Source organism: Podarcis erhardii (assembly GCF_964252035.2).
Source record: "Podarcis erhardii genome assembly, chromosome: 2".
Classification (NCBI taxonomy): domain Eukaryota; kingdom Metazoa; phylum Chordata; class Lepidosauria; order Squamata; family Lacertidae; genus Podarcis; species Podarcis erhardii.
Genome location: NC_138498.1, coordinates 116,039,210 through 116,064,152, shown reverse-complemented (window position 1 = coordinate 116,064,152; position 24,943 = coordinate 116,039,210). Strand labels below are relative to the sequence as shown.

Below are 24,943 nucleotides of genomic sequence, written 5' to 3'. Positions count from 1 at the left end.
AACCCACCACCCACTACGCAAGTGTTAAATCACACTTTCTAGTTCATCCCCCCCATCACTTTCCCTATTATAAAAGTCTGCCGGGGCAGCAGGGTTGTTGAGCAAGATCTTTAAATCAACTATAATTAAGCAACCTGAATGCCAGTATGTGACTGAAACCCAACCCCAAATAATGACCGTCTGAGAACACCCTGGGAGTCTTTTTTTCAGCTGAAGAAACCACAAAGATCTGATTATTAATAAATTCAAGGAGCATGCGCCTACATCTATTTAATTGTGTATACACGGAATGGGAAGCTGTGTTTTGTGGAGCAGTGAATCTGCGGAATTCACTGCCACAAGAATTCACTGCCAAGTCACCAACTTTAGAAGGCTGTAAGGGGTGTAAGTGTCTGCTAGACAAATTCACAGAGGATAAGACTATCAGTGGCTTCCAGCCAAGATGGCTATGCCCTGTCCCCATTGCTGGATACCAGTCGCTGTTGGGGGTCACAAGTTGGAAAAGCAGCACAAGTCCTACTTGCAGGGTTTCCCATCGAAGCATCGGCTTGGCCACTGTGAGAACAGGTTGCCTGACTAGGTGAGTTGCTGACCTGGTCCTTACATTTGTAGATCATGCCAGTTGCGTGACAGTCTGCACAGGGGATCTCCTCTTATGTGGAAGCAACAGCTCTGTCGGAGAGAGTGCTTGCGTGTGAAGCAGCTTTTAGTTTATGGTGTGTGGAGCCACAACAAGGAGAGAGACAGAGAGAGAGAGAAAGACAGACAGAGATGGTTCCAGGGGAAAGGATCAATGGATGGAGGCCACATATCACACAGGGAGAAAGAGGGCGGCAAAGTGAAAAGAGATGTGTATGCGGGAGGGAGAAAGTTTAACATAGATATGAACAAGTGTGTTGGAACAGGAGGACTATGGAGTGATCTGAATCTCTGTGCCAAGATAGTTATCAGAGAATCCCATTATGATCTCATGGCGTTTTGTGTCTGACTGCCTCCGATTCCAAACCAAGGAGAAGCAAAGGAGTGAATGAGTCTATGTGTGTGTTTGTGTGTGAGTGTGTGTGTGTGTGTGAGTGATGCACATATGCTCGCTCACACCCCAGTGCTGTACTGAGCCAGGAAATCCAAAGGCCAACACATTCGCCTCCTCTCTCTCTCTTTCTCCAGGGCAGGAGAAAGAGTCGCGCAGAGAGAGGGAGCGAAGCAGAGAGAGGCAGCGGACGAGTGGAGCTCTTTGCAGCCCGAGCATCAAACTTTTTGCAAGTAAGGAGGGGATTCCCTGTGGGGCAGCTGAAGCAGGGAAAGTCCTGGGGGGGAAGTGGTGTTGTGTGCTAAAGATGCCCTGCAGAGCACCTGAGTTTTGAAAAAAATATTTGGGCTTTCCTGAAAGGATCCCCGAGCAGCTACAGTGATAAAGGAAAGCATTGTTTTGCTGATGGGAAAGTTGAGTTTTTAAGAACATGTCATGGTAACAAGAGACTGACAGGCTGGGGAGAGAAGGGAGCAGAGGGACAGATGGATGGATGGATGGAACGGAAGAGAGATTAAGGGTGAATGAAGGCAGGGAGAGATGAAGCAGTGTTAGAGCAGGCAAGAGAAGGCAGTGCTGTTTGACACACGGATAAGTTTAACGCACGAGTTTCAATCTCTCAAGATTTAGTGGCAATCTATAGAGCACAGACAGGTGGCTTTTTAAATAATAAACTATTGTGCTTACTAAAGTCATGGTGGCATTGTGAAGAAAACGTGAATTCATTGACGAAAATAAAAAGTACATCGGCTGAGCATAGCCATTGAAGAAGTATCGCAAAGTGTGAATGAACGGAATGATGCTCTAGAGGGACGAAAGGATAATGAATGGTTGTGTCTTATCTATGAAGCTATAATTCCTCTGGTGTCACCGAGAAGCTTGTGAGAACGTTTCCAGAAATCTGTCTTATCTCTAAAGCTATAATTCCTCCGCTGTAGTCACACAGCTTATGAGAACGTTTTCAGAAAACTGTCAAAGGAGAGCTCTTTCAGCTAAGAGAGAGCCACGTGGAATTCAAAACCTACTGGGGTAGCCTGTAGGTCTCTGTGTGGATTTCGAAGTAGATTGGCAAGTGGGGTTGACTGCCGGCTGTTCAACAATGGCAGCAACAAGAAAGCCAATTTTCCTGCCTTTGTTGGGGTGATGAAATGGAGAAGAATGGTAACCCAAAGTGGACTTTTGTGTGCGCTCAGTTCAGTTCCGGCACCGAGCATTAATTCACAGGTTAACCATGTGCTCAGAGGCGCACAGTTCTTTCACACTATGTCCTTTACAGCTGGCTCTTCTGGATAGATCTTGGGCAGCCTTCGCCCGCCTGGTGCCCTCCATACGTTTTGGACTACAACTCCCATCAGCCCCAGCCAGTGATGGGAGTTGTAGTCCAAAAGCACTATAATCCAAAGCATATGCTGGCTGGGGCACCTGGAGGGCAAAGGCTGAATCTTGGGGTTCAAGTGAGTAGGGTGTGTGTGTGAATCTGTCCATTTAATTTCTGTAATTTTATATTTTTCCAATTAGAAGTTCAGTTCTCCATATTTCCACCACAGTTTGCTACTATTAATATTTTTATAGCAAGTCCTCAGGAAAATTCAGCAGCATTTCTCCCAGTGATACACCTGTTTTAAGCAGAATGTTCTATGCAAGCAATTTCCCCCAAACGTTCTTCATTTTGGTATGTTATTTTCACAGTTATATGCAGTTTTATGCATGCTTTACCCCAGCACATGTATTTATGTACACATTTATTGGCTGGCAAGACTGCACTGCAAAGTTCGGAGAAGTGTGAATTCTGAAGGATGGTTAGGTTTTGTCTTGGAAAGCATGGATTAGGTACCTCTACCTTTTGACATGAAGTCAATCAGATTTCTCTCCCATTCCTACTAGTGAGAGAAGCCAGCTCTGACAAGTCTGAAGTCTGCCCTAGATATCAGATGCTTGTGTGTGTGTGTTTGTAGACATTGGGGCTGTCTCCTATCTGAAACCCTGGACAGCTGCTGCCAGTCAGTGTACGCAATACTGAGTTAGATGGGCCAGTGGTCCAACAACATAAGGCAGCTTCTCGTGTTGCTAGTCTTTGGGGAAAGGACCTTAGCTCAGTGGTTAGAGCATCTGCCTAATATGCAGAAGATCCCAGGCTCCTGCCATCTTCAGGGAGGTCTAGGAAAGTCTCCCTGTTTGAAACCCTGGTGAGCTACTTCCTATCAGTGTGGCTTAGATGGACCAATGTAGAAGGCCATTATTCTACATTCCTATCAGTTTCAAGGAAGGGTAATTTTCCAGAGCAGTAGACATCTTAGTCCGTTGCAGCAAATCCAACAAAGAGTCTTGTGGCACCTTGAAGACTCACAGATGTGGCCTTTGTGGTCCAAGCTCCAGCTCACCCATCTCATGGAATGTGACCCTGTCTTGCAGGCATTTAAGAGGAGGGCGAAAGCAATGGGAAAGGGCAGAGGTAACTGGATGTACTGAAGCATAGATAGCAAGGTGGGTGAAGGATAAAGGCTGAGATAAAAGATTCAAAAGAGGATGGGGCTCCTGCTCCTTTAAGAGGGAAACTCAGCAGGTATGTCACTATTAAAGATGCAGGAATCCTGTCCTCTTTTGCATCTGGTGTCCCTAAGAGCAAACTATTGTTTGGGGCACAGAACTGGATAGACTGAGATTGTATATTTATACATTCACCTATTTTAATGGGCATAACTAATTCATGATTTCGTTGGGTCTACTTTGAGTAGGACTCAATTGGATACCACCCAAATATCATCTAGTCCAACTCCCCTGCTGATGCAATAAATCTACTGGTAATTTGGCCACCGAGGTTCTCTGAAAGAAGGAGAGTTTTTGTCTCCTTCCAAGTCCATCTCTGTTCCAGAGTTGAATGCCTTACGTTGTCAGGACATTCTTTCCAAAGTTCAGTCAAAAACCTGTTTATTGTTGTTTGAACCAGTTGTTTGGGGCGACTGGAAACAGATCTACCTCATCAGAGAACTTGATGCTAGATTTACGGCACAAAACGATGTTTTTGCAGGCTTTTTAGGGTTTTTTTAAGTCAATTCCAGGGACGCAGGTGGCGCTGTGGGTTAAACCACAGAGCCTAGGACTTGCCGATCAGAAGGTCGGTGGTTTGAATTCCCGCGACGGGGTGAGCTCCCGTTGCTTGGTCTCTGCTCCTGCCAACCTAGCAGTTCGAAAGCATGTCAAAATGCAAGTAGATAAATAGGTACTGCTCCAGCGGGAAGGTAAACGGCATTTCCGTGTGCTGCTCTGGTTCGCCAGAAGTGGCTTAGTCATGCTGGTCACATGACCCGGAAGCTGTACGCCGGCTCCCTCGGCCAATAAAGCGAGATGAGCGCTGCAACCCCAGAGTCAGCCATGACTAGACCTCATGGTCAGGGGTCCCCTTACCTTTAAAGTCAATTCCATCAAGTGGTGGACTGTCTACCAGTTCATGGGAGAAATGCAGGCTGAGAAATGCACACAGGAAGCAGTCCTCACCAGAAAACTGGAAGAGGACTGGACGATCCTTTACTGATTCCATTTATTTCCTTATATCTCTAGCCTACCTGCCCAAGGGGGCTTTTGCATGGTTCTCAAGAGGTTGCCCTTCCATGCACAGACCAGACCTCCTTAGCTTCAGCAAGGCAGTGGCCTCGTCTGCCTTCAGCATGGGCTCCCTAACTATAGCAAACTCCTACTGTGCTTTGACATCTGCAATGGTTGGCATCCATTTGGGCTGGTAGGGTGAAAAGAAGGGAGCTCAACAGTAGAGGGAGCCAGAACCAACAGCAAGCAGAGGCAACCAATGCTAGTCTTGCCCCCTTCCTCCTCCCTGCTGAGTTCTTCAAGGGCAACACTGATACTAATGCTAACAACAACAATCTTATTATTTATACCCCTCTCATCTGGGTGGGTTGCCCCACCCGCTCTGGGGAAGACTAAGGGGGAGGATGGTTGTAAGAAAAAAGGCAGAATGAGGTTGGTGGGGCAATGCCCCCTTCGCCTCCACTGTTCCACATGCCTCCTACCATTTTGATACTGCTGCAGCCTTCCAGTAGAGCCTTGTTCACATCACTCCACCTCGGAGTCCAGGGATGGTGTAGAGCAGGGTGTGCTGCTATACCAGGAGAAGGGGACCTCAAGGCCCAGGGGAAGGCTATGGCTCTCCCCAGGCCAGAGCCTTCACGGACTCTTCTCCTTGAGTGCTTTTGCTTAGACAAGACATGCCCTTGACTCGCAATCATGCCTCTTGCTTGCCTGGAGAGGGGGGGAAATGGATGGATTTTGGCAAGTAGGAGAGGATATAGTAAACTTAATTTATCCCTTCAGTCTCACGTGAGTGAGGTTTAGAGCTTTCGCTGCTCTGAGTTAAAATATTACAGGAATAAAAACAGACTTGAAAGTAGGCTGCTTAGCCTTAAATATACTTAAATATGCCCCTGCCCTTTGGGATTCACCCTCTTTCCCTCCTACAAAAATAATCAGATGACAGACTGCGCAGTAAGCACAAAAAAATATGATGTTTACTCACATGTAAGTCTTGCCAGGATTCAGCACTGTGAAGAATACGAGGCCAGCAGTGATACTTACAAGTTGCTTTCTACATACTAAAAGTACTAAGACGGTGTTTGCTCTTGGGAGAGAGCAAATGACACATTGATTTCCATCAGCAGGTAAATGAGAAAAGAGGACGATAGAGACGAGGAGGAAATAGTAAGGATAAAAATCGTTTGCCTAAGGGATATGATACCGCAGAGATATCCTCTCTGGCAATTCAGCTCTCTGTGAGCCTTAACCCCTTTATACACTTGTACAGTAAACATAAATTGTCATTTTGGCTGCAGATTTTTTCCCCACAGGATGGAGAGGTGTTGCCTGTGTTTGTAGAACCCTCTGGCTTTTGTGTTGTTGATATATAGCCAAAGAGTGACATTCTCTGCTCCATCTGCTTTTCCCTCTGTCCCTTCCCACTGCTGAAATGCAGGCTCTGGGAGATTGTGCAGAAGGACATGTGCCTTTGGGGCCCTGCTTCCCTCTGCGTTGTTATACCTTTGGTCTGATCCAGCAATTCAGTTCTTTTCCCCATGATGGTGGTGGTGGTGGCTGGTAGCAATTGGGACTGATAGGGTGGAAGACAGGGAGGCCGACAGCAGGTGGCGCCAGAGCCAATGAGAGGCAGAGCCAGCTCATTCTAGTACTGTCTCCATCCTAATCGCTTCTGAGGGTGAAACTGGGACAAAGGGGTGGGGCATTTGATGCTCATTGGATGGCTCTGAGCAAATCGCTCAACCTAACCTTCTTCGGAGGACAGAAACATAGGGAGATGCCTTATTCCAAGTCAAGTGGTTCATCTAACTCAGTGTTTCTGAATAGACAGGCAGATTATTTATTGGGTTTCAGCTAGCAGGGCCTTTCCTTAGATAGATCAGAGAGGTCTGACTCTCCATAAGGCCGCTTCCTGCGTTCCTATGTAAAACTGTCATAGCAAAAAGTCACAGCAGCAGTAGGATGATAGCACAGATGTCCCAAAACTGGCAAAGGGAATTAACATCTGAGAGGAGAGGTTCTCAAGAGAAGACATTAGAATCATAGAACTGTAGAGTCTGAAGGGACCCAAAGAGTCATTTAATCCAACCTGCCACATTGTCGGAACCACAGCTAAGTAACCCCTGACATTCAACGTCTGTTTAAAAACCTCCAAGAGAGTCCAGTCCGCTCCACTGTCAAACAGCTCTTACCATCAACCTGGTTTTGTTTGCAGAAATGCAGAATTTTCTTCTTTCTTTTTAAATTTTTTATTCACAATTTCAACATAACAAATTATCAAAGCATATCATATTCATTATTTCTCCCAATTTCCCCCCTCCCCCTCCCCCACAAATCCTCAGCTCTTCTCTGTGATTTCTCAACCTATATAAACTTCTGCATATTGTAAAATTGTACACATCCTTATATTATCTGTCTACTATGTTAACCCTCAATAAATTCGTGTATGTTTATTCAAAACCTGCCAAGGAATCCAGCTCATTTTGTTGTCTTCTTAAATAATTTGTGAAAGGCTCCCAGGAAAAGCAGTATTTTCTAACTAAGTGAAGATGTACTTGAGGAACACTGAAAAAGTGTGCATGCACACGAAAGCTTCTACCAGAACAAACTTAGTTGCTCTGTAAGGTGCTACTAGACAATTATTATTATTATTATTATTATTATTATTATTATTATTATTATTATTTCGACTGCGTCAAACCAACACGGCTACCTACCTGAATCTAGAATTGAAGGAACACTGTTTAGGGTATTGTGTTAGGAATTCTGTTACTCTCTGGAGGCCTTCATGTGCATAAGAGCACAGTGGCTGTTCTCACAAAACAAATTCCTTCCAGTAGCACCTTAAAGACCAACTAAGTCAGTTCTTGGTATGAGCTTTCGTGTGCATGCACACTTCTTCAGATACAAGTGTGCATGCACACGAAAGCTCATACCAAGAACTGACTTAGTTGGTCTTTAAGGTGCTACTGGAAGGAATTTGTTTTGTTTTGACTATGGCAGACCAACACGGCTACCTATCTGTAGCTGTTCTCACAGATATTCATGGGATGCCCAACGGCAGGAATTGAGCACAACGTTACTCTAGTCTCCTTTCCTGCAGTTTCCAGCAACTGGTATTCAGAAGCATGCAAAGGATGTGAGTCCGCCCCAGATGTTGCTGGACTTCATCTCCCATCAGAACCAACAGCCAGCATGACCAAGGGTCAGGGGTGGTGGGAGGCCTTGTCCCAGCAACATCTTGAGGGGACGGCGGTACAGATTTGCCACCCCTGCTTTCTACTGTGTCACTGATTCACCTGAATCCATGTTGCTTATGCGAGATCCACACAATGTTGCTGTTGTTTAGTCATTTAGTAGTGTCTGACTCTTTGTGACCCCCTGGACCAGAGCACGCCAGGCACTTCTGTCTTCCGCTGCCTCCCGCAGTTTGGTCAAACTCACGCTGGTAGCTTCAAGAACACTGTCCAACCATCTCATCCTCTGTCGTCCCCTTCTCCTTTTGCCCTCCATCTTTCCCAACATCAGGGTCTTTTCCAGGGAGTCTTCTCCTCTCATCAGGTGGCCAAAGTATTGGAGCCTCAGCTTCAGGATCTGTCCTTCCAGTGAGCACTCAGGGCTGATTTCCTGAAGAATGGATAGGTTTGATTTTCTTGCAGTCCATGGGACTCTCAAACGTCTCCTCCAGCACCATAATTCAAAAGCATCAATTCTTTGGCGATCAGCCTTCTTTATGGTCCAGCTCTCACTTCCATACATCACTATTGGGATCCACACAATATGTGATGTGTTTATTGTCTGGTACATAAAGTGTGCATTTGGGGGGGCAGGGGGTGGAACCCTTTAACGGGAGTCATCAATGGGCAGAACTTCATCCAGCTTTAGTCTCTTAGACTCTGTCCTAGGTTTGAATCATTCCACTTGCTCCTGAATCATGTTGAAGGGCAAGCTGTCATTGTGGTCAAATTACAGCGCAGGTGAATGAATGAATCGTTGCTGTTTGACTCTTCGCCAGAAGATACTTTTCAGATTTTGTCTTTCCTGTGCTGCCAAGGTTTGAAAGTTGCGTCATCTTCAGTGTAGCCTGACTGGTTCAGGTAAAGGCTCTAGGATAAGGACCTGTGATTGGGGAACCTGTGCAGCCCTCCATATTTGTCCCTTGCAGGAGGCCACCAACATGGAGGGCTCTAAAAGAGAATTGGGTGAACATAATGGAGGAGGAGAAGACTCTTGATGGCTACTAGCCAGGGCAGCTTTGCTCTGATGGTCAGAGGCTTCTGAAGACCAGCTTCTGGAAGCCACAGGAGAGGAGAGTTCAGCTGCCCTCAGGTTCTCCATAGGCATCTGTTTGACAGTGGAACGGTCTCCCTCAGGAGGTGGCGGACTCTCCTTCCATGGAGGTTTATAAGCAGAGGTTGGACGGCCATCTGTCCTGGATGCTTTAGCTGAGATTCCTGCATTGCAGGGGGTTGGACTAGATGACCCCCAGGGTCCCTTCCACCTCTGCCATTCTATGATTCTGCAATCTAGGTGGCCGCTGTGAGCACAGGATACTGGACTGGAGGGGCCATTGCCCCGGCAGAGCTCATCCTTACACGCTTTAAAAGCTGTTTGGAGAGAATGAAGTTGGCTTAGACAGACTTGCTCCCTGAGGCAGAGTGATGGCCCGGACCCAATGTTTACACAGAAGTAAGCTCCAGCGGATTCAACTATGCTTATTCCCAGTTAAGCCGTGTCCAAGATATTGCAGTAATGAGGTTCTTTCCCATCGCCGTGAGCCATCAGTGGGGAGGGAGGGCTGAGCCAGGCTTCCCCTTTGCCCTTTCCTTGTTTCTTTTTAAAGTAGATTACGAAGCTCTTTGAGGCAGGATTCCTGTTGTTCCAGGACCTGCAGGAGAAGCCCAGGAGACGCATTCCGACCCGATGATCCCGTGCAAAACAAAGGGCAGGGAAGCTTCCTTGGCCCATTGCAGAAAACCTTCAGGCGTGGAGTGGGCCCATGCTGTGGGTGGGCGGAGCCAGATTCAAAAGTGGGCAGGGCAACGAATGCGACTGTTTTGCTGCTGTGCAGAAGAGGACATCCTAGCCGTGCAAAGGTCAGGGGTTTCCACACAGACAAACCACATTGCACCTCTCCCACCAGGCAAGAAGTTCAAGGGCACATTCCAGGACTAGAGTGGGGTGTGGCTTGTGGTGTAGTGGCTAGAGAAGAAGAAGAAGAAGAGTTTGGATTTGATATCCCGCTTTATCACTACCCTAAGGAGTCTCAAGGGGATGCGGGTGGCGCTGTGGGTTAAACCACAGAGCCTATGACTTGCTGATCAGAAGGTCGGCAGTTCAAATCCCCGCGACAGGGTGAGCAACCGTTGCTCGGTCCCAGCTCCTGCCAACCTAGCAGTTCGAAAGCATGCCAAAGTGCAAGTAGATAAATAGGTACCGCTCCGGTGGGAAGGTAAACAGCGTTTCCATGCACTGCTCTGGTTCACCAGAAGCGGATTAGTCATGCTGGCCACATGACGCTGCCTCCCTCGGCCAATAAAGCGAGATGAGTGCCGCAACCCCAGAGTTGGTCATGACTGGACCTAAAGGTCAGGGGTCCCTTTACCTTTTTAAGGAGTCTCAAAGCAGCTAACATTCTCCTTTCCCTTCCTCCCCCACAACAAACACTCTGTGTGGTGAGTGGGGCTGAGAGACTCCAGAGAAGTGTGACTGGCCCAAGGTCACCCAGCAGCTGCATGTGGAGGAGCGGAGACGCGAACCCAGTTCACCAGATTACAAGACTACCGCTCTTAACCACTACACCACACTGTAGTGTTGGACTATGAACCGGGAGACCAGGGTTCGAATCCCCGCTCTGCCACGCAGCTCACCTGACCAGACACTGCCTCCCAGCCCAAACTACCTGAAATAGAGGCAAGCTGCGGAACTGCCGGGGGTGCCAACATCCCCGGGTACTTCCCTAACACGGCCGACCCACCCATGAGACAAGGTGAGGCGACTGCCTCAGGCGGCAGCAAATCCTAAGGTAGATTTTTATTTCCTGCTAGTTACTGGTGTAGATCTTCACTCACCCCTTCTTCCCTGGTGGGGAAGTGAAGGGTGCCGTTTTGCGGTTTGCACCAGGTGCCAAAATGTCTGGTGTCAGCCCTGCTCCCTGAGGTCTCAGGAGAAAGATCCAGCCTGTGGCTATATTTTTGGAGGAGGAACATGGAGGCAGCTCAGCAGCTCACGGACTGGGAGACCTCCCCTGGTCTCCATCTGCTTGAACAGGGTGCAAACAGAGACCGTTGCAAAAGCAAGGCTGAGCTGGAGTGGCGCTCGGCAGAGGAGCCGTGTGTGTGTGTGTGCATGATTTGTCATGGGTAGCCGATAACCTTGCACAGAATGAGATGCAGATGCTGCCAAGCCTTGCCCAGAAAAGCGGCCAAGAAAGGTTCTAACATAAATAGAAGATATGCAAAAGGAAGTACCATGATTACAGAGGGGCGTGTGCCCGCCAGTTTATCTCCAAACGGGAAACTCCAAGGAACACAGTCAGCTAAGATGAGAAGGGTTCAAACAGAGCTTAGCTGGAGCCGGGAGTTGCAGTTGTGGTGGTGTTTGTGTTATCCTCCAGGATTGTCGTTTCAGGGCCAGGAGGTTGTGAATAAGCATGGGCAGAGTGTGTTTCTTTCCTGCTGAATATTTCCATCCTCATTCAGCTGAAGTCAAAGGAGCAGAATGCTGGGGAAAGGAGAGTGCCTCTGAGCACATGCAGAGTGTGAAATAGCTCCATCCTAGGCATGTCTGCTCAGAACTAAGGCTCATTTAGCTCAATGAGACTTTGGGGTTTATGTTTTAAAGCAGATGACAAGGTGTCTGTGTGTGTGTGTGTGTGTGTGTGTGTGTGTGTGTGTGTGTGTGTGAAAGCATGACTGCAAATTCTTATGAGAAGTCCAGAAGCCTTTGCTTTTGATATGGAGGAGAACATGCTAGCAGATAGGACATAGGTTGTTTGGGGTCAATGCAAAGGATATTTGGCAAGGATCATGGGTGGTTCTTGTTTCCTATTCTAAACACAAGCGTTTCCTTTGCTCAGGCCCACCCTACAACCGCTCCCTCTCCTCTGAAGGCCTTTTCCCTTTTGGTCCCAGCGTGCATCTTGCTGCCTATTGTTTCCACTCTGTAGTGAAGAAAAGGACTTTTGTGCATGCTCAGGTGCCCTCTTTCTACAATTCTCTACATTCTTACACTCCATAGCTCCAAATGTAGGCAAGAGAAGTGGGTTCTGGGGGTGCCCTTGGCAATGATCTCTAGGCCCCCACCTTCATGGGATTGCTGGAAATGGCAGTGCCGGGGAGTGTCTGACCAGGAAGTCTGTCAGTTCCAGTTTGTTTCAGTTTCTAAGTTTTCCAGTGTTAAGTTCATCTCTCCTCATTTCCACATCAGTTTGTGATTTATTCGTTAGTTTAAAAAGGCTTCATGATAGTGCAATTTTCTCCTTTTCCCCCCTCTGCAACTTGGCCTAATTCTATATAACATTTGCAGACTAATTTCACCAAATATAATGCATCTTGGTATGTTGTTTTCACTCATATACACATCCTCGCGCATGCATTACCTTGGTATTCATGCATTTTCGTACACATTACTAATTACTTGGCTGGAAACCGGCACTGCAAAATTTGGAGATGAGCCGGTTTCAAAGGAAAGGTGCATCCTGGTTCACTTACTAAGAAAATAATAATAATAATGACAACAACAACAACAATTTATACCCAACAACAACAACAACAACAACAACAATTTATACCCTGCCCATCTGGCTGGGTTTCCCCAGCCACTCTGGGTGGCTCCCATCATCATCATCATCATCATCATCATCATCATCATCATCATTTTTTTATTTATAACCCGCCCTCCCCAGCCGGGCTCAGAGCGGCTAACAATAATAAAAGTAACACAACATTATAAAATCAATTCGTTTTAAAATCAGTTCAAAATCAAATTAATGGTAACCATTGGGCTAGAGTTCTGTTCTATTAATAATAATAATAATAATAATAATAATAATAATAATAATAATAATTTATTTATTTATTTATTTATTTATTTATTTATTTATTTATTTGTACTCCACCCATCTGGCTGGGTTTCCCCAGCCACTCTGGGTGGCTTCCAACAAAGATTAAAAATACATTAAAATGTCACTTCCCTGAACAGGGCTGCCTTCAGATGTCTTCTAAATGTCAGGTAGTTGTCAGATATAGTATTGACCCTCCTCTGTACGTTGATTGTATCCCCAGATTTCTTTCCCCCTCGCATCGACATGCCTTTAGTACTGCTGGTTTTACAAAGAAATGAATGGAGCAACTGAAAAGCCACCCTAAGCATCCATTGCTTTGAACTGAGGCTTCGGGACATTTTCACAGCTGATCTGAAAAATCGCTTTAAGTGCCTTCTGGTAGGCTTTAATGACGTGTCGTCTCTGCGGCAGCTGTCTTACATTACCCTGCTAAAGGCTGCTGCTAGGCTGAGAGGGCAGGCGGCAGCAAAATGGTTAGAGCATCTCCACTGCATGCAGAAAGTCCCAGGTTCTGCCCACCTCCAATAGCATCTCTAGGAACAGCTGGTGAAAGGTTCCCTGCTTGAAACCCCGGAGAGCTGCTGCTGGTCAGTGTGTACAATACTGAGCAAGATGGAACCATGGTTCTGACTTGGAATAAGGCAGCTTCCTGTGTACCTTCTAGGAAAAGTGAGCTTTACTGAGCGATTCTTGGAATCTCACTACTGAGCAGGCTGTTATGAGAATAAAACAGGAATACAGTCAAACCTCGGTTGTCAGGATTGGGTGGCTCCTGTGGACCAATCAGACTGCTGCATTCTGAATCCTATTGTTCTAGGACCAATCAGACTGCTGCATTTTGGATCCTATTCAACTCAGTACATAACAGTTCCGGAAATCCATTCGGCTTCTGAAATGTTCGACAACCGAGGCACGGCTTCTGATTGGCTGCAGGAGCTTCCTGCACTCAAGTGGAAGCCGTGTCGGACGTTTGGCTTCCAAACAATGTTCAAAAACCGGAACACTTACTTCCGGGTTTCCGGCGTTTGGGAGCCGAAACGTTCTAAAACGGAAACATTTAGGAACCGAGGTTTGACTGTACTGGATAATTCCTCTGTAAGTGTCAGGGGCGGGAGCCTGGAGCAAGTCAGTAATACCTCACACAGGGTCAGTGAATTTAACTATTTAAAGGAACAAACAGCACAGGAGGCCTGGCTGAGAGAGGGCAGCAACTCTTCCCAGTAGGTCTTGTCCCAATGCGGCAGTTGCGGAAGCTGAAGATCCCCACCTTCCCACAGCTTCTTAAGTCTCCTCCTCCCAGGGTCCTTCCCAAGCAATCTGAGACTCTGTAGATATGTCTCTGCTCCTCCCTCTTCATTCCTTTTCTGGTTCTGCGAGACCAGAGGGGAGGTCCCCTGGCTTCTTCAGGAGTCTGCCTCTTGGTCTCCCTTCTCTCCAGCCTCCTCTCCTGCTTTTGATTCTGGATTGCCCTCTGCCTTAGCCTCTTCCTGCTCACTAAACCCTGTTGCCTCTTCAGCTTCCGACCCTCTTCTTCCCAGTCTTCTCCCTCTTTTCCCTCTGACCACTCTCTGTTGTCCCACTACCACTCCCTGGGCTCTGACCCTTCTTCCCTTGGGGTTCCCCACCTGGTGCCTTCCACCCCTCCTCTGCATCCAGCCAATTCATGACACCAAGGAAGGTTTGGGATACAGAGAAAATAAGTTTTACATTTAAATTACAACCGCAATGCAAAAACCCCTGTTTTTATAGTGTCATGGATGGAAAATTCTTTCAGGTTCCTCCCCTAGCAGGTTGCCAACTCCCTAGGAGCCGGGGCAGTTTCTTCCCACCCCCAAGTATTTTTGAGGGGGTCAAGCCCCCTCAATATTCAGGGGGTGATCAGCACCGCCCACTGGCTCCTTGCGGCATCGCACATGCGATGTCAGGGCATTGTATGATGTCACACGCATGGCGTCATGATGACTCGCAGTGTTGTGCGCAAGATGTAATGACATTGTGCAGCGTTGCACACGGGCCCCCTCAATCCTCTTAAAAAGATGGTGCCTCTGTCCCCTAGCCTAGACTGTCTTGTTTTTCAACCAAATACATTGTCCTTTTCGTTAACAACTTGGAACATTCCGGAAAGCATTAAAAATAGAAAAAGGTGCTGGTGCCTGGAGAAGGGGTAGCAAAAGAGCCCTGTACAGTGGTACCTCGGGTTACATATGCTTCAGGTTACATACAATTCAGGTTACAGATTCCGCCAACCCAGAAATAGTACCTCGGGTTAAGAACTTTGCTTCAGGATGAGAACAGAAATCGTGCTTCGGCGGCGCAGCGGCAGTGGGAGGCTCCATGAGCTAAAGTGGTGCTTCAGGTTAAGAACAGTTTCAGGTTAAGAATGGACCTCTGGAACAAATTAAGTACTTAACCTGAGGTACCACTGTATTCAATTGTCCGAAATTTGCACTGCTCCAAAATTTGCAATGCAGTCCCGTCAAGTGCACCTAAAAAAACCCAAAGCATATACTGGGGTTAGGTGTGCATCAAAATGCATGTTTGTGAAAATAACATACAGATTTGTGTTGCGGTAGGGGAAATGGCTCTGCAGAAAATCAAGTGCGTAGTAAGCAAAATTGCACAGAAGCATATGTGAAGGGAAATCGGCACTGATCTGCTGATTAATTTTCATGAGGACTTAAAAAAGAAATGGCAACTGAAGTAGAATATGAAGAACTGAATTTAAGATTAGAAAAAAAAGATTAAAATTGAGGGTCATGTGTACCTGGAACCTCCTGAGACACTTACGGGGTCCATGTGGAGGAGTCCTGCCTGTGAGCCAGGAAGGAGGGAAAGAAGCACAGCATCTGTTTGGAGGAGGAGAGGACAGAAGGCTCTTGTGTGTCGGCCATTGGTTCAGGGCACAGTTCCGACCTCTTCACTTCCCAAGGAAATGGGCCCTGAAAGAGCCTTTCTCTCCACGGACTGCTGTGCATGGAGCCCAGCTTGCAGTCAGAGAGAGAGAGAGAGAGAGAGAGAGAGAGAGAGAGAGAGAGAGAGAGAGAGAATCAGCCTTGAAGGAAGGAAGGTGGCAGCAGCAGGAGATGGAGAAGGCATTTCACCCTCAGCATTTGGGGTTCATTTTGATTGAGGGTGAAACATGCTTCTTTTCAGAGCTAGGTTTCAGCCACAACCACATGTGCAAGAGGTGAAATGATGTAAAGAGCCCCCTGGGCATCTACAGAGTGCCCTTTCCTCAGCACTGAATGTCCGAAGAGCCTGACGGATCAGGCCCATCCGAGTCCAGCATCCTTTTCTCTCGCCAGGCACCTCTGGGCACCCGCAAGAGGTCGCTGCCCCTTGTTGGAAGGCCTTCAGAGAGGGACAGCACCCTCCCCCCCCCGGGCAAATGGGCTGCATTGTCAGGCTGCTCTGACCTCCAGGAAGCGGCGCGTGTCCAGGGCGACGTAAACAGAGAGAAGTCTGCCAGATACTGCTTCTCCCATCGCCTGCAGGAAGAGGCCACATGTGGAAACGTTCTCTTTGATGAGGCTCTTAAAGCGCAGAGGCTCCCTCGCCTTTGTTCTTTGCAGGTCTTGTTGATGTGAATCTGATCTGGAACGGGCTTTTCACTGATGGATGGTTGTGGGGGGAGAGAAGAGTCAACAGATCCGGGGGGCATTGTGTAAGTCTGTGTGTGAGTATTAGTTCGGCCGGTACCAAAATGGAGTTACTGCTCCCATAGCGGGGAGGGATCCAGACTCCCACTATATCACCAATTATTGAATTTATTCCCCACCTTTTCTCCATAAGGTCTGCTAATGCTCCGTTGATGCCTTCCTTTTGTGACATAAACAGAGGGTAGCCTCATAGCCTGCAGGTCCATGCTGGGAAAAGCCACACATTGAAATACGCACTTTGATCCAGAGCTTTAAAGGCACACAGGCCCTCTTCTGCTTGCCCAGAAAACATGGGTCCAAGTGGTTTTCTGCTTGTCCTGTGCTTTCTAGGTATGGGTCCAAGCTGGTTTGCCTTTGCCCTGCTGCTCCCTCCGCCCCCTGCAACCCATCTTTTAGCACTAAATCAAAACAAACGTCTATTTGCAGAAAAAACAATTGCTGTTCGTTCTGATTCAGCGCTAAACTGCGGTTTCCCGGGGGGTGGGGTGGGGGAGGGGTGGAAGTGTGGATCATCCCTCAGACTAGAAGCTGGGCCCTTGCTAGTTGCTCTCAAAGTAGAACCATTGAAATTAATGGATATATGGCTAACTGGGGTTCGTTAATCACAGTGAGCCTGTTTAATTCATGCCCAATCTGTTTAACAGTGGGACGCGGGTGGCGCTGTGGGTTAAACCACAGAGCCTAGGACTTGCCGATCAGAAGGTTGGCAGTTCGAATCCCTGCAACGGGGTGAGCTCCCATTGCTCTGTCCCTGCTCCTGCCAACCTAGCAGTTCAAAAGCACGTCAAAGTGCAAGTAAATAAATAGGTACCGCTCCAGTGGGAAGGTAAACGGCATTTCCGTGCGCTGCTCTGGTTTGCCAGAAGCGGCTTAGTCATGCTGGCCACATGACCCGGAAGCTGTATGCCGGCTCCCTCGGCCAGTAAAGTGAGATGAGCGCCGCAACCCGAGAGTCAGCCACGACTGGACCTAATGGTCAGGGGTCCCTTTACCTTTAATCTGTTTAACCCATTAATTGCAACGAGTAGAACTAGCATTGGCTACAACTAGAGGCAGATTTAGGGGAGCATGACCACAGGGCACCACAACTGTGACGAACAACGGAAGAAGAGAGGTGGGAGGCTGGGGGCTGGATTTTGGTGTTGCATAGGGTGCAATTGGAATTCGAATGTCCAATGTTCGTCATTGCTATAACCCTCAGCTTTATTCCTTGCAGGGGTGCCATCTCATAGGGGCCAGGCCCTTTTGGGCCCCCCAATAATTTTGGGGTGAGGGCTGCCCCCCCCCGCAGTATTCAAAGGAGGCGAAGCACAGAGCTGGGCTCCTCCTCGTCCTGCCACAGAGGGGAAGGAATGGGGAAGAAGACCCCCGACCCTCCCCCATGGCAGCGGCAGGTGAAGGAGGGGCTGCCTGCTACTGAAGCTGCTCTGCCGCAGTGTTTGGCTCCACTCCTTGTCTCCTCCCGATGTCCTGATGCCCCATGCGCGACATCACCCCAATTCTCCCTTGGAAGTTGCCGCCTGATTCCTTGCAACCTCTGTTGGTTTGAATCTAGAAAGCGAAATGGGTTTTTATTTGATGTCAAGGAGATGTTGTCTAAACCTGGAGAGGCGGTGATCATGAACTCAGCCAGTATAAATAGCCAGGAATTTGTCAGAAGAGTTCCAACTACATTAAAAAATGGTTTGGTCTTTTTAAGGGAAAACAGGATCAATGGGTTAGACGGATTAAGGAAAATGAAATGTGGCTCTGATTAGTGTTGTTGTTTGAAAGTGCTGTAAAGGATAAATTAGCATATTCTGTTGTATAGAAGATGCTTAACGTTATTCGTAGAATGCATTGAGTTTTAAAGAAATATAATCTTAATCCTGAAATACTGCTGCTGGGGAGGAAGTTTATATTACTTTTGTAATAAGGCTTGGTATGGAGATTGTGTGTGTGTGTGTGTGTGTGTGTGTGTGTGTGTAAAGGTACCCCCGACCATTAGGTCCAGTCGTGATCAACTCTGGGGTTGTGGCGCTCATCTCACTTTATTGGCCAAGGGAGCCGGCGTACAGCTTCCAGGTCATGTGACCAGCATGACTAAGCCACTTCTGGCAAACCAGAGCAGCGCATGGAAACGCCGTTTACCTTTCCACCGGAGCGGTACCTATTTATCTACTTGCAATTTGATGTGCTTTCAAACAACTAGGTTGGCAGGAGTAGGGACCAAGCAACGGGAGCTCACCCCATCGCCGGGATTCGAACCGCCAACCTTCTGATCGGCAAGTCCTAGGCTCTGTGGTTTAACCCACAGCACCACCCACGTCCCATATATATATGCATGCCAGTAGTGAAATGGACTTGCTGCCTAGATTCCAAATCTTAAACTCTGGTGATGACTTTCTCACTATGGATGGGGGGCGATTAGTAATAGAATCATAGAATCGTAGAGGTGGAAGGGACTCTGAGGGTCATCTAATCCAATGCAAGAATCAATAACCGCAAACAGACCAGTTCTGCACTTTCTGACACCATAAATGAAACGAAACACAGCCACCCTTCGAAATTCTCACTTCTCTGAATTTTGCAGGGGAAGCAAAATGTTCAAAATGGCAGGTGCTGGGTGCCTTAAATTATGCCTCGAGATGCACATATTGTTGAAAATGACACACAGAAATGCAATAGAAAATTGCTTTGCAAAAAGAGAAGTTGCATACTAGGCAAAGCTGTGTCTATTGAGAGAAATTTGCAGTAAAATGGAGAGAAACCAGATTTGCCCAGCTGTGCATCTCACTCGCCTCATCTCAGTTTCAGGTGTCTCGACTCTGAGCTTTCCCAAAGCCAGCAACTGCACCTCTTTAACCATGGCCTTTTGACACCTGAGATATGTTTTCGAGGTCCACCCTATTCCTGTGATTGTACTCTGTCTTGATTTCTTGTTAATTGAATTGTTGCAACCTGCTCTGTGACTTGTTGGTGAAGGGTGGGTAAGAAATGATTTAACAACAACAACAATAATAACAACAACATCCCCATGGCATGTAAAGGGTCTGGATCTTCTCCTCCGTTCTCGACGCTTTCCCCTCCAAGAGCGCTGCCTTTGGGTGGGGACCTTGTCTTTTCGCAAAAGAATTTAACACACAGTAAACAGCTCAGAGAAGATGGAGCTGGATGCTGATAGAGGCAGGGCTGGGAGCCCATCCAGCACTTGCTGAAGCAGGCAGGCTGTAATGTACCCCAATGCATTGCAGAATTACACCGATGTGAGGCCCTTTATTGTCCAGCTGTAGTTCTATTTCTTTAACGAGAGGGAGGGAGGTTTCAAGCCTAGGGGTTGTTGCCTTTGTCCTAAAATAAATAAATAAATCCAGTCCTTACACCCATTCCACACAAGATTAACAGAGCACTTCTGGGCCATGCATGTGATAGGCACATAGCTCAGTTGCTTAGCGCATGTTGCCGATAATGCCAAGGTTGCAGGTTCGATCCCCATGTGGGACTGCTGCGTAATTCCCGCATCGCAGGGGGTTGGACTGGGTGACCCTCAGGGTCCTTTCCAAGTCTACGAGTCTATGGTTCTATGATTAGATCAGGGAAACCAAGCCTGATGAGGAATGGTTGAAAGAGTTGGGTCTGTTTAGCCTGGAAAAGAGGAGATTGAGAGGAGATTTGATAGCCACCTTCGAATATCTCAAAGGCTGTCACATGGAAGGTGGAGGAAGCTTGTTTTCTCCTGCTCTGGAGGGTAGGACCTGAACCAACAGATTCAAGTTGCAATAAAGGAGATTCAGGCTAAACATCAGGAAGAACTTTTTGATGGTAAGAGTGCAGTTCAACAGTGGAACGGTCTCCCTCGGGAGGTGGCGGACTCTCATTCCTTGGGAGTTTTTAAGCAGAGGTTGGATGGCCATCTGCCATGGATGCTTCAGTTAAGATTCCTGCACTGCAGGGGGTTGGACTAGATGATCCTCAGGGTCCCTTCTGGTTGGCCACTGGGAGAAAAGGATGCTGGACCAGGTGGGCCATTGGTCTGATCTCGTGGGATCTTCTTATGTTCTCAAAAAATCATGCAAGGCAAGTATTAAGACAGGCTTGCTATGTTCGCACAGAAATTTGTTTTTAAAGCAAATTATAGCAAGCAACTCTGGATGCAGGTGGCACTGTGGATTAAACCACAGAGCCTAGGACTTGCCGATCAGAAGGTCGGTGGTTCGAATCCCCGCAACGGGGTGAGCTCTCATTGCTCGGTCCCAGCTCCTGCCAACCTAGCAGTTTGAAAGCACGTCAAAGTGCAAGTAGATAAATAGGTACTGCTCCGGCGGGAAGGTAAACGGCGTTTCCGTGCGCTGCTCTGGTTCGCCAGAAGCAGCTTAGTCATGTTGGCCACATGACCCGGAAGCTGTACGCCGGCTCCCTCGGCCAATAAAGCGAGATGAGCGCCCCAACCCCAGAGTCGGCCACAACTGGACCTAACGGTCAGGGGTCCCTTTACCTTTACCTTACAGCAAGCGAACAGAAATAAATGCAGTGACATAAACATCTTACAAAAGCAGAGAGTGATCACCGTGGAATTCATCAATTCATTGTGTTGGTGGATGTTGCTTATTTGTTTGGGATTTTGGTGTTTGTTGTGCATCTCTGTGAGCTGGCAGCCTTTAACTAGCCTTAAGGAACTTTACAGCTGATGGCGGATATTGAGGCCATGTCATGGGCTGCCGATCAGGATGGCTGTGGGTATTACCTCCAGGATCAGAAACAGCGCTTCCTGGTTTCTTGGAATCGCAAAGGGGGAGAGCTGTGCTCTTGTGCTCATTTCCTGCTTGTGGGCTCTTTCCCAGAAGAGGCATCTGGTTGGCCACAGTGAGAATAGGGTGCTGGACTCCATCAGCCTCTGGCCTGATCCAGCAAGCCAGGCTCTTCTTGAGAGGTTGTGTCACTGCATCTCGTGGCAGCAGCTTGCCTGAGTTTTGCAATGCGTCCTGCGAAAAAGTGCTAGTTAATTTCACTTGGCTTGACTACTGCCAGGGTCCTGGTTTTATAAGAGAGGGGAAGGGTAGCTTCTCTCTATCTCTCACCTCCTTTCCTCATACTTCCAGTTACAGATAGGTAGTCGTGTTGGTCTGCCATAGTCAAAACAAAAAAAATTCCTTCCAGATACTGAAGAAGTGTGCATGCACACGAAAGCTCATACCAAGAACCAACTTAGTTGGTCTTTAAGGTGCTACTGGAAGGAATTTTTTTTGTTTTCCTCATACTGTTCACTATATTTTAATGAACAGAATATGTGCATTTGGAACCTTTGACCACCCTGGAAAAAGTCTCTGTAGCAGGTTCGTGTGGCCTCAGCAATGGGGACCCACCCCGATAGCTCCGCCCGCAATGCCTTCGCACAAAAGCTCCGGACCTCGTACACACATGCTTCTCTCTTCCTGGCAACAAGCCCCCCCCCTGCCAGGAAAACACGTGAAAGGGGCCTGTCGGGCAGGGTAAGAGGTGGCGGCTGGCCTGGCTGACTCACATTTTCCCGGCTGCTTTTCCACTGCCTCGGCCGGCAGCTGGTCTGTGGGGGGTTGATTAAAGCAAAGCAAAACAACAAATAAGGAATAAGTCGAAGGAAGCCCTGCACACAGCAGGATCTCACAGAGGGTCTCTAGAACGGACAGGTGGGCTCTGCAACAAAACGTTGCAGCGTGGGGGCACTCCTGCCATCAAGCCAGCCATGTCTGCTTTCCAGACACTCCATTCATTTCCCCCTACAGTGGTACCTCGGGTTACATACGCTTCAGGCTACATACACTTCAGGTTACATACGCTTCAGGTTAGACTCCGCTGACCCAGAAATAGTGCTTCAGGTTAAGAACATTGCTTGAGGATGAGATCAGAAATTGTGCTCCGGCGGCGTGGCGGCAGCAGGAGGCCCCATTAGCTAAAGTGGTGCTTCAGGTTAAGAACCGTTTCAGGTTAAGAACGGACCTGAGCATGCCTCTTCCCTGCTTGGAGGGAGGATAGAGTGTGTCTGTAGAAACTAGCCCGGATGTACAGAGGTCAAATCTGTGTTTGTTCCTCTGCCCACTTTTGCTTCAGGCCCCCTCTTACCCCTGGCATGTGGCCCTCAAGAGTTTCCTCGAAGGGAATGTGGCTATCGGTCTCAAATCAAATGGCTTGTCAAAGTTTGCCGCTCTGCTTGTGGGCTGAGAAGTTGCAGAGACTGCAGTGGTACCTCGGGTTAAGAACTTAATTCGTCCCAGAGGCCCGTTCTTAACCTGAAACTGTTCTTAACCTGAGGTACCACTTTAGTTAATGGGGCCTCCCACTGCCACTGTGCCACCGCCACCCAATTTCTGTTCTCATCCTGAAGTAAAGTTCTTAACCCGAGGTATTATTTCTGGGTTAGCAGAGTCTGTAACCTGAAGCGTCTGTAACCTGAAGGGTCTGTAACCCGAGGTACCACTGTGTTTCTTTGGTGATGCACTTCTGCTTTTGGGGTGATGTGGGTCAACCTGCTCACAAGCCACTGCAAATCAGCACAGACAATGCTGAGAGAGATAAAACCGTTCAGCGTAGGGCAGTTTCATGCAGTCTTCTGGGGGGTGCATGCAGAATCAGTTCGTGGTGGACACTGAGTCTGCTTGGGCCTCGTTATCCCATTGGATGAACTGAGAGAGAATCCCTCCATCACACACACACCCCTGTGGCTGCCCATGGCAAGGGAAGAGAAACAATTCCAGGACTGGCTGTCTTGCAGAATCTTGTCTCCTCTTATCTGTGATCTGTTATGCCCCCTGTGTCTGGAAGGGAACAAGGCAGGGAGGCGGAGCCAGAAACAGGGCTAGGCGGAGCCAGAGCCAATGACAGGCAGAGTCAATAACAGGCAACTCCCCATTTACGTGCAACACCAGAACCCGTAAGTGGCACTTAGAGGGGCAAAAATGGCCCCAAAAGAACGTGAACATGGCACAAAGCAGAACCTAGCAACGCCACAAGGCTTTTTCATGTGCAATCCCAGGAGACTTTTCACCGACCTTTGCAGTCTGCAGAGAGTTGCAGTTTGAGCAAGGCAATTTGGAGGGAGTCTGGTAAACGCTGCTGGGTTTTTTAAACGGTTTTCAGAGGTTCAGAAGGTGTTTGCAGGCTTTCTCAATGGTGTTCCCAATACAGTGGACGCTCGGGTTGCAAACGTGATCCGTACGGGAGGCACGTTCGCAACCCTCAGTGCTGCGTCTGCGCACGTGCGGGTTGCAATTTAGTGCTTCTGCGCATGCGCAAAGTGCGATTTAGCGCTTGTGCGCATGTGCAACCTCCGAAACCCGGAAGTAACTCATTCTGGTACTTCCGGGTTTTGGTGTGTCCGTAACCCGAAAAAGCGCAACCTGAAGCGTATGTAACCCAAGATATCACTCTATAGACAATTCCGCTTAAACATGGGGTGCCTCGGAACGTAGCCCTCACGCAAATGGGGGGTTGCCCACATGTATGAGTTTATTGCATTTTTACCCCACTTTTATCCTTCCAGGAGCTCAAGGGGCCATACATGGCTCCCCTCTTCTTCATTTAATCCCCACAACAACCTGGTGGGGTAGGCTAGGCCGAGAGGCAATGAGTGGCCCAAGGTCCTGTGTCTGAGTGAAGATTTGAACCCTGGTCTCCCAGGGCGTAGTCTGACACTCTAACCAGTGTGGTTAGAGAGCGAGTGTGGTGTAGTGGTTAAAAGTGGTGGACTCGTAATCTGGTGAACCGGGTTCGATTCCCCGCTCTTCCACATGCAGCTGCTGGGTGACCTTGGGCCAGTCACACTTCTCTGAAGTCTCTCAGCCCCACTAACCTCACAGAGTGTTTGTTGTGGGGGAGGAAGGGAAAAGGAGATTGTTAGCCGCTTTGAGACTCCTGAGGGTAGTGATAAAGCGAGATATCAAATCCAAACTCTTTTTCTTCTTCTTCTTCTAACCACTGCACCACAACTCATTCTGGTTTTGTCTCCCCTTCCGAGTTCTGCAAGGGCAAGACTGAGACTAAGGGAGAGGAGGCTGACAGCCATTGCCCCCCCCCCGGCTGGTTGTAAGCAGGCAGGCAGGCAGATGTGGGCTGCCTAGACGCAGAACGAGGTTGCTGGGCAGTGCCCCATTTGACCTCATGCACCAGTCTCCCCCGTTCCCTGGGAATGGTTTGAAAGCCCCCTTTGTAATACATCAAGCTGGGTTCTTGCTGTAGGATACGAGCCGGTTTGCAAACATGTGGAAGCCAAGCTGGCCCCTCTGACAGACACTTAACAACGTCTCTTGGACGAACAGAGGGGTTCTCAGGCCTCGGGCTGAGTTTTTTTGGCGGCGAGGTGGAGGAGGAGGAGGGGTGGTGGTCCTAAATTTCAGCTGGGATTAAGGGAGGAGGGGGAATCTGTGGCCGGACCCAGAGCTGTGTTTGCACTGATCTGAAGGATGTCATTAGGGTTGGCTGTTTACAGTCCTCTTTTCATTAAGAGATCTCTGTTTCTCGGGCCAAAGGACTGCTTATAGGAGGATTAAGACGGCGGTTATTTAATTTGGACCTGGGATTTTCTCCCTCTTGCTCAAAGGTCAAGTTTTGTTTGTGCAAATATGAGACAGGGGTGTGTGGGGTTTTTTTGGGGGGGTATGGTGAGGATAGTGAACTGCAGAGGGATAGATTCCG

At 48.2% G+C, this 24,943-nt stretch overlaps 1 protein-coding gene across 20 annotated transcripts in view; it reads left to right on the top strand.

Moving 5' to 3' along the window:
* The first annotated feature begins 282 nt into the window (after positions 1–282).
* The window catches only part of TNXB (tenascin XB), a 112,088-nt gene continuing 87,427 nt past the window's right edge, over positions 283–24,943 (top strand). For 6 of the 20 annotated variants that reach the window (XM_081852228.1, XM_081852230.1, XM_081852229.1 and 3 more), the window contains exon 1: positions 284–1,263. The gene's annotated coding sequence lies outside the window, so the exon portion shown is untranslated. Of the gene's footprint in view, positions 1,264–9,522; positions 9,670–24,943 lie in introns of those variants that run through there. The other 14 variants (XM_081852226.1, XM_081852227.1, XM_081852225.1 and 11 more) reach the window with 7 other exon arrangements.